The sequence below is a fragment of the Chrysochloris asiatica genome, unplaced genomic scaffold, assembly GCF_000296735.1.
Source record: "Chrysochloris asiatica unplaced genomic scaffold, ChrAsi1.0 scaffold00575, whole genome shotgun sequence".
NCBI lineage: Eukaryota > Metazoa > Chordata > Mammalia > Afrosoricida > Chrysochloridae > Chrysochloris > Chrysochloris asiatica.
In genome coordinates this window covers 84457-94592 of record NW_006409093.1, presented here as the reverse complement: position 1 = coordinate 94592, position 10136 = coordinate 84457, and the positions used below count along the sequence as shown (strand labels likewise).

At 35.3% G+C, this 10136-nt stretch overlaps 1 pseudogene; it reads right to left on the bottom strand.

Annotated features, from left to right (window-relative positions):
* Positions 1-1865: 1865 nt before the first annotated feature.
* LOC102825988 overlaps positions 1866-10136 on the bottom strand; it is a 29122-nt pseudogene continuing 20851 nt past the window's right edge.

Genomic DNA, 10136 nt, shown 5'->3' with positions numbered 1-10136 from the left:
CAGAGTGCCCCTTATATGCCAAGATGGCCAAACTTCGTCTCTCATACTTTGGGCATATTGTCAGGAGGGAACAGTCACTAGAGAAGGATATCATGCTTAGTAAGATGGAGGGTTAGAGAAAAAGAGGAAGACCCCCAATGAGATGGATTGGCCAGGTGGCAGAATTGATGAACTCAAGTGTGGCAACAGTAGTGAAGTTGGCCCAGGATCGGACACTATTTCATTCTGCTGTGCATAAGGTCACTATGAGTCAGTGCTGACTCGATGGCACCTAATAACAACAATGGACAAATACATGATCTACTATACCAGGGATGACAAATTGTTGAGAAATGCCTTCACATTCACTGTTAAGAAGAATATTTCAAGATGTATTATGAATTACACAGCTGTCATGATATAACATGATATCCATATGCCTATAAGGTAACAAAAATCCTCAGCACTGGACCAATAAATAACATTCTTGTGAATAGAGAAAAGACTGAAGTTGCCAAGGACTTCATTCTTCTTGGCTCAACTATCAACACTCTTGGAAGCAGCAGTCGAGAAATCAAATGAGGTATTGCATTAGGCAAAACTGCTGCACAAGACCTTTTTTACTGTGTTGAAGAGCAAAGATGTCAGCTTGAAGACTAAAGTGCGCCTGACCCAAGCCATGGTATTTTCAATAACCTCATATGCATGTGAAAGTTGAACAGTGATAAAGGAAGACCATAGAAGAATTGATGCCTTTGAAGTATGGTGTTTGAGGAGATTATTGAAAGTGCCATGGGCTGCCAGAAGAACCAATAGATCTGTGTTGGAAGAAGTGCAGCCAGTGTGTTCCTTGGAGGCCAAGATGGCCAAACTTTGTCTCTCATACTTCAGACATATTGTCGGAGGGACCAGTTGCTGGTGAAGGATATCATATTTGGTAAGGTGGACGGTCAGAGAAAAAGAGGAAGACCCCCAGATAGATGGATTGGCCAAGTGGCAGCATCAATGAACTCAAGTGTGGCAACAGTAATAAGGTTGGCCCAGGATTAAGCAGTGTTTCGTTCTTCTGTGCGTGAGTTGGTCCTGACTCAATGGCACCTAACAACAACAGGAAATAAGGTAAGTTAATATGATTATTATTTAAATTTATGTGGGAATTGAAGATTTATACAAACTTCTTCTGGCTGAAATTGATCAATTATGCAAACAAAATACATCGATAATTATTACTATTTAGAAGGTTTAAAGTAATTGGAAAAGTAATTTTACTTTGGAAAGTAAAAATGATCAGCTATTAAAAAAATGGGGCTTCAATGATAGAAACAAGACTGGAAACAGCATGATACATTTTGTAAGACTAAATTGCTTATGAGTCTAAATAGTTTTTTGTTTTGTTTTTTTTTTTAAACAATACAATGGTGATAGTACATGTGGGTTCTACAGGATTGAATAGACAATAAAATCTACTACATGTGTGGAAAGAGTCAACAGAGAAACTCAGTATTAATAGTGACCGACTGTATAACAATCAATTGAAAATTCAAATTAAACCTAAAGAAAATTAAAATAAATCCATGAGAGCCAAATAGAACATAGAGTATGTTCCATCTTAATTTAGAGACATATGAATGTATTTGACACATTGAACACTAATGACCAAAGATCTGACATCATGCCTAAAGAAATGAAAAGGTCACTAAACAGGAAAGAAAGATTGAAAAGACCTAAATGAATGATAGAAGAGATTTTGAAACGTGTTCTTAAACTCAGAGTAGCTAAAGAAAATGGAAGAAATTATTAAATAAAATAGTTTATGAGATAATTTCAATTGTTATCTTGAAAAGAGAAAATATTATAATGTAATATGAAAGACCAGAAGTTAAAAGTTAAAGCTAAAAGGACAAAAACATAAACAAAAAACCCACAAACAAACAAAGAAACAAATATCTTAGTTTTCCTTTACTTGAAAAAAAAAAAATGAAGATATAATTTAATCCTTGATTTGTAATATTGGAGGATTCTATAAACAAAATATTAAATGTTGTATCCAAAAAAGATGGAGAGATTATGAAGAGTCACTGTGTCAAAAATAATTGGTTGATGTTCAATAGTTTCATAAGGTAGTATATGATCAACAGCCACCATTACTGGCTGTACTGAAAGCTTTGGCAAAGCAAGCGAAGATCCAAGAATTTAAGGAAACCAATGAAAATATTTCAACATGTTGCTCTGGAGGAACTCAGACATATATGTCAAGAATTTTGTAAACAGTTACCTGGGCAATTGATTGACTGTTGCTGTTGTTAATTCAGACTCATAGAGACCTCATGGGCAACAGAATGAAATACTGCCCAGTCCTGTGTCATCCTCACAACCGTTGCTAAGCTTGAGCCCATTTCTAATATCACTGTGCCAATCCATCTCATTGGTGGTCTTTCTCTATTTTTCCAACCTTTCACTGTACCAAGTATGATGTCCTTTTCCAGGGAATGGTCCATCCTGTTAATATGCCCAAAGTATCAGAGATGAAATTTCACTGCTATGACTTTCAAGAAGCATTATGATTGTACTTTTGCCAACACAGATTTGTTTGTTTTTCTAACAGTCCACAGTACATTCAATGTTCTTCTCCAACAATGTAACATAAATGCATTGGTTCTTCTATAATCTTCTTTATTTACTGTCCAACTTTCACATGTGTATGAGGCTATTGAAAATACCATGGCTTGTGTCAAGAACACTTTAGTACTCAAACTGATATCTTGAACATTTTAAAGAGGTTTTCTGCAACAGATTTGTCTAATGCATTTCGTCATTTGATTACTTGACTGCTGTTACTATGAGTGTTAATGGTTGAGCCAACCCAAATGAAGTCTTTGACAGCTCCAATTTTTCTCTAATTATAATTATTATTTATTCCTCCAGTGACGATAATTTTTGTTTTGTTTACACTGAGGTGCAACCCAAACTGAAGGCTATGGTCTTTGATCTTCATTGTTAAATATTTTAAGTCCTCTTCACTAGGTTGTATCATCTGCATATTGCAGGCTATTAATGAGTCTCCTTCCAATGTTGATGTGAAGTTCTTCTTCATATAATCTGGGTTATCAGATTATTTGCTCAATGTACAAATTAAATAAGCATGATGAAAGAATACAACCCTGGTGCACCCATTTTCTCATTTTAAACCATGCAACGTGCCCTTGTATTGTTAGAATGACTGCCTCTTAGTGTAAGTACTGACTTCTCATGAGCACAATTAAGTGTTCTGGAACACTCATTCCCTGAAATGTTGTCCATAGCTTGTCATGATTCACATAATCATAAGCCTTTTCATAGTAAATAAAACACAGGTAAACATATGTCTGTCATACTCTGCTTTCAGCCAAGGTCCAGCTGATGCCAACAATTGTATGTCTCCTTTCACATTCTCATTTGAATCCAGTTTGTACCTCTGGCAATTCCTGCTCAATATACTGTTGCAGTCATTTTAAAATGATCTTTAGCACAATTTTACTTGCATGTTATATTAATTATGTTGTCTGATAATTTGTACACTGCATTATATCACCTCTCTTTGGAATGGGCATAAATATGGATCTCTTCTAATTAGTTGGCCAGGTAGTTGTCTCCCAAATACCTTGGCATGGATGATTAAGTGTGTCCATTGCCGCCTCTGTTTGCTAAAATAATTCAATTTGTATCCCATTAGTTCCTGAAGCTTGTTCTTTGCCAATGCCTTCAGTGCACCTTGAACTTCTTTTTTCAGTACCATTAGTTCTTGAGGATATGCTACCTTTTGAAATGGTTGAACATTGACTATTTCTTTTTGGTACAATCATTCTGTGAATTCTTTCTATCTTCTTTTGCTGCTTGTAGGATGCCATCAAGAACATCATACAGAAAAAATCAAAATTCCATTAAAAAGTCAATAAAATAAAGAAAAGACCAAATGGATGTCCAAAGTGATTCTGAAACTTGCTTTACAGTATAGAGAAGCTAAAGAAAATGGAAGAAGTGAGCAGGTCAAAAATTGAACAGAAAACTTCAAAGAGCAGCTTGAGAAGACAAAGTGAAATATTACATTGAAATGTGCAAAGCTCTGTAGTTAGAATTCAAAAGGGTGGAATATGCTCAGAATTTCTCAAGCTGAAAGAACTGAGGAAAAATCAAATCCTTGACTTGCAATGCTGAAGGATTCCATGGACAATATTGTCAGGAGGAGGTACATATTTGTCTTAATTCCAAAGAAAGTTCCACCAAATATAGTATTGCCAAACAATATGCTATATATCACTTGCAAGTAAGTTTTTTTTGAAGACTATTTAAAACTGGTTGCCACAATACAGTAACAGGAAACTAGCTTATAGACACTTGATTTTAAGTGGATGTGGAATGTGGTATTTCATTGCTGATATCAGATGCTTCTTGGTTGAAAGTAGAACATACTTAAAAGAAGCTTACCTGCATGTGTATCATTACAAGAATCAAAACAAATGATGGATAATATTGAAAAGGATCAGACTTTCTGAGTACATAATGGTGCTCATGTGTAAACTGTACATAGACCAAGAGGAAGTCACTTGAACAGAAGGGAATACTGTATGGTTTAGAATTAGGAAAAGTGTGAGTCAGAATTGTATTTTTTTTAATAGTTTGAAAAAATGGACAATATGAAGAAGAATTAACAGTTAGTATTGACGGCATACTCCTTAACAACTTGTTTGAATAGAAAAGAACCTACGGCATTTACTGATGAAGATAAAGATTATAACCCATAATATGGATTACACCTTCACATACAAAAATAAAAATCTTCCTAACTGGGCCAAAGAACATCCCAATAAGCTGAGAAATGGTGGAAGTTGTTCAAGGATGCTGTTTTACTTGAATTCACAATCAAAGTCCATGGAAATATCAATAGATAAATTAAATTAGGTAATATATTGGACAAATCTCCTGCAGAGGATCTCTTGAAAGTGGTATGAAGCAAAGAGTCATTTTGAAGACAAAGCTGCACCTAAATAAAGTCATGGTATTATCAAGTGTTTCATATGGATGTGAAAGTTGGGCAATTAATAAGAAAGTACAAAGAAGAATTGATGCATTTTTATCATGGTGCTAGCAAAGGATATTAAATATATCATAGATTAACAAATCTGTCTTGGAATAAGTACAGTCATAAATCTCACTAAAAGTGAGGATGGTAAGACTTAGTCTTATGTACTTTGGACAGGCTATCTTGAGAAACCAGTTCCTGGAAAAATCCATCATGCTTGGAAAAGTAGTGATACAGCAAAAAAAGAGGAAGATTTTCAGTGAAATGGTTTGACACAATGGACTCTGAGGATGGCTTAGGACCAGGCAGAGTTTCAATCTGTAGTACGTTTGATTACTATTAGTCAGAATCTGTAGGACAACGCTTTTGGTGAACAAATAGTTTCAGTTTGCTCAGGGCTTTCCCAGTTTTAGCAATGATAGTTTTGAGGAATCCAAGAAATTCAGGGTAGTTTATCATATGAAAATAAAATTATCACATCCTTGCAAACTCCTAGCCTGTTGCCACTGCACTTCACATTCACAACCACAAAGGGAAATGGGATTAGTTCATGGTGGAGTAAATCTTTGAAAAATGTACAATGTGAGCTTATGGATTTTTCCGGAGAAACATCTTCTTATATAGTTCCTTAGAAATAAGCAATAAAAAGTCCATATTTTTGGATGCATTACCTCTTTGTCTTTGTCTTCCTTTACATTCAATTTCCCTGGCAATATTCTTCACTTTGGAGTTCTGGTATGGTGCTGTAGGATAAGCACTGGACTACTAAATGCAAAAGGGAAGAACATGGTCAACATTTCTCAAGCTGAGGGAATTGAGGAAAAATTTCAGGCTTGACTTTTGGTTTTTGAAGGTTTCTTTGGGCAATTTTTTGATTGTTGTGGATTGCTTCAGGAAAGATGGAAGGAATACACAGACTCATTGTACCAAAAGGAAATGGTTAATGTTCAACCATTTAAAGAGGTACCATATGAACAAGAGACAATGATACTCAGGGAAAAAGTCCAAAGTGCATTGAAAGAATTGGCAAAGAACAAGGCACCAGGAATTGATGGAATAAAAATGGAAATCTTTCAAGAAAGTGAGGCGGCACAAGAGGCACTCACTCATCTCTGCCAAGAAACTTGGAAGACAATTATCTAGCCGACTGATTGGAAGAGATCAATGTTTATGCCCATTCCAAAGAGAGGTGACTCAACAGAATGCAGAAATCATCAGACAATCTCTTTGATATCTCAAGCAAGTAAAGTTTTGTTAAAGGTAATACAAAAAACGGCTACAATCATACATTGACAGAGAATTTCCAGAGGTTCAAGCTGGATTCAGAAGAGGCTGTGGAATGAGAGATATCATTGCTGATGTCCCATGGATCTTGGTTGAAAGCAGAGAATATCAGAAGGATGTTTACCTATGCTTTATTGACTATGCGAAGGCTTTCGATTGTGTGGATCATGGCAAGCTATGAACAACATTGGGAAGTATGAGTATTCCAGAACACTTAATTGTACTTCTGAGAAATCTGTACCTGGACCAAGAAGCAGTTGTTCAAACAGAACATGGGAACACTGAGTGTTTTAAAATTGGGAAAAGTGTGCAACAAGGTTGTGTTCTTTCACCATACTTATTCAACTTGTATGCTGAGCAAATAATATGAGAACATGGGTTTTATGAAGAAAAACGTGGTGTCAGGATTGGAGGAAGACTCATTAACAACCTGCGATATGCCGATGATACAACCTTGCTTACTGAAAGTGAGGAGGACTTGAAACATTTACTTATGAAGATCAAAGAGCATAGCCTTCGGTATGGATTCCATCTCAATGTCAAGCAAACAAAAATCCTCACTACCAGACCAATTAACAACATTCTTATCAATGGAGAAAAGATTGAAGTTTCAAGGACTTCATTCTTCTTGGATCAACACTCGCCGAAGCAGCAGTCAAGAAATCAGACGAATTACTGCATTGGGCAAATATGCTGCATAGGAACTTTTTAAAGTATTGAAGAGCAGAGATGTCAGCTTGAAAACTAAAGTGAGCCTGACTCAAGCCATGGTATTTTCTATAGCCTCATATGAATGCGAAAGCTGGACAGTGAATAAGGAAGACAATAGAAGAATTGATGCCTTTGAGTTGTGGTGTTGGAGGAGAATACTGAAAGTGTCATGGACTGCTAAAAGAACCAATAGATCTGTTTTGGAAGAAGTGCATCCAGAGTTCTTCTTGGAGGCAAAGGTGGCTAAGCTTCGTCTCTCATACTTTGGACATATTGTCCGGAGGGAATAGTCGCTGGAGAAGGATGTCATGATGGGTAAGGTCAGAGAAAAAGAGGAAGACCCCCAATGAGATGGATCAGCCAGGTGGCATCATTAATGGCATCAAGTGTGGCAGCGGTAGTGAGGTTGGCCCAGAATCGGACATTGTTTCATTCTGCTGTGCATGGGGTCGCTATGAGTCGGTTCCAACTCGATGGCACCTGACAACAACAACATCAACTAAATGCAAGATTGGCAGTTCAAACCCACCAGCTGCTCCTCGAAAACCCTGTACTGGTAGCTATGAGTCAGAAACAGCACCATGACATTTAACAATAAAATTACTCACTATTGTTACCTGAGACCACCTCTTCAATCAAGTAGCTGTGTATGTCTTTATTTGAAGCTGTATTTTCTGAGTAAGTAAGTATAAAATGCATGCTATTTTAATAAAATATAATTTTAGTTTAATTTAGAGCAATAAAAATAAAAGCTGAACTAATACTGAAAGACATGCTGAATTTCAGATGCAAGTTTATTCATGACAAGAGTTTCTTTTCAATATCTCTCTACATTTAAAATCAAGTTTATGAAAAAGGAACTTTAAAGAGTTTGAAGCACTATCTTTTTTTAATATAAAAAGTTACATAATTTGAATAGAAATTGAATCAATTTACACCCTTCTTGGAAGAATCTGAAAATTAACTCACCTAAACATCCTCCCACATTTCCATCCATTATCTCACTTTTTTTTTTTTTTTATAATTTCTGTTACTTGTATTTTTCTACAATAGCCTTCCATTCCATATGTGTTAAATATATATTAATATCCCCTCCACATAAATCCAGCTAGATATTGATTGAAATGCTACACTATTTCATCCTTTAAAGAAAACATTCCAATAGCTCTAATAAGTATAAAAATACCAGATTATTTCTGATATTTTCCTTTTCTAACCCAATAATGATGAAATTGACAGTACAGTGGTTAAACATTTAGTTGGAGGCCAAAAGGTTAGCAGATTGAATCTACCAGCTGCTTCACAGGAGAAAGATGTGGCAATCTGCCTCCAGATAGATGATAATTATATTGGATAGATGTGTCAACAGCAATGGGTTTGGTTTGTGTGATATAAGTTACAACACAGAAACTTGGTGCTACCTGTCTCGCACAGTCATGCAACATTTTCATCAGTCCTTTTGCCAACTCTTCAAGCCATTACATTGCATTTGGAGTCCTGGTGTGGCACTGTGGGTTAATGTGCTGGATTGCAAAGTCTGTTTGAACTATAAGGTTGGTGGTTCAAGCTTACCAGTTGCTCCTTGGAAACCCTATGCTGGGTTGCTATGGGTCAGAACTGACTCTACAGTATTTAACAACAGATTGCATTCATCCCCTTGTTAGATTTAATTATCTTTTTTTTTTTTTCTCAAACTATTGATTTTAATATTTGTGAAAGTAGTTTGAAGGTGGTTGAGTTTCTGTAGGATTGATAATTCTCGAGTATTGCATTTGTGAAGTTAAAAATAAAGGAAAGTTCGTTATAAAATTTTTGTTCTGTACTTCATCTTTGAACTTTTCAGTTATGACCACACTGTCTTCTGTAATGAAATACATTAGTCCTTTGATTGTTTCTCTGATGGATGAAAACTGATGAATGCTGTATGTTCTTACATTTTCAGGTTTGACAATATCTGCCTTCTGTTTTTATAGTTAAATAACTTTTTGGTTAGGTATGAGATGCATATAGGGTCATTGTTTATTTACGTCAAAAATGTGCAGAAAACTCCTGTTTCTTTGGACTCTTCTTGTCACTCACAAGATATCAAGCTATCTTGTGATAGCTTGACTCTGACTCTCCCACTTTTCACCCCCGTGTTTAATTGCTTCTTTCTGCCTGGCTGCTTAGATTCTTCTTTATGTTTGAAGTTCTGGAAGTTAAAATGAATATGTCTCAGTGTCAATTATTTTGTGTGATTTTCCAATGTTCTCTTGTAGAATTCAAATTCAACTTTTTTCTTCTTTGATGAATTTCCTTTCTGAAGAAAAAAAAAAAAGTGTTACTTTGAAAACCTTTCCTTCTCACTGTTAAAGTGTGTAGAAATACCAACTAGGTTTAAAATGGAGGATTCTTTTTCATTCTCATTATCTGTTATCCTCTTCCCAATTTTTAAAAAATTATACGATTTTGCCACTTTTCTTTATTTTGCCCATAATTTCACTTTCAGCTGTAGCTATTTTCTTCCTTGCTGTGTCTAATTCATTTATTAGTAGTCTGTGAGGTTTATTTTATTATTCATGGACTTTCTATAACTATCTTTTTTAAGTTTTATTTCCTGCTTATTGAATTTCTTTTCTTATTAAGTCTCCATGGGGAAATTGCTTTTGCAACTGGAATTAGGCTAGCTCTAAAATCTGAATGTATTTGGTCTCTTTTATGCTATTTTCCTTATACTTTCTTTTCTAAAGTAAGTAGTTTTATATCATAGTCAGGAAGTTTCTTTTATTCTTAGTCATGCTTTTGGAAGACTCTGTCTAGACCTGTCATATATTATCAGATGACCATGAATTTTTCTTGATATAAGTCTTTTATTCTCTATTTCTGATTCATTTTTACTTGAAGAATTTGAGTATTCTATTTTCAATGATACTGTTAACATTTCTAGTCTTCTGAGTAATCGCATTTTGTGCTTTATTAAATTTCCTGTTTTGTGGATGAATAGAGTCAGTCCTAAAGTTCATGATTTTGTATTTGTTGCTGTTGTTAAGTATCATCAACTCAGTTCCAACTCATCACAACCTTGTGTAGGGTTTCCAAGGAGCAGCTGGTGAACTTGAATCAT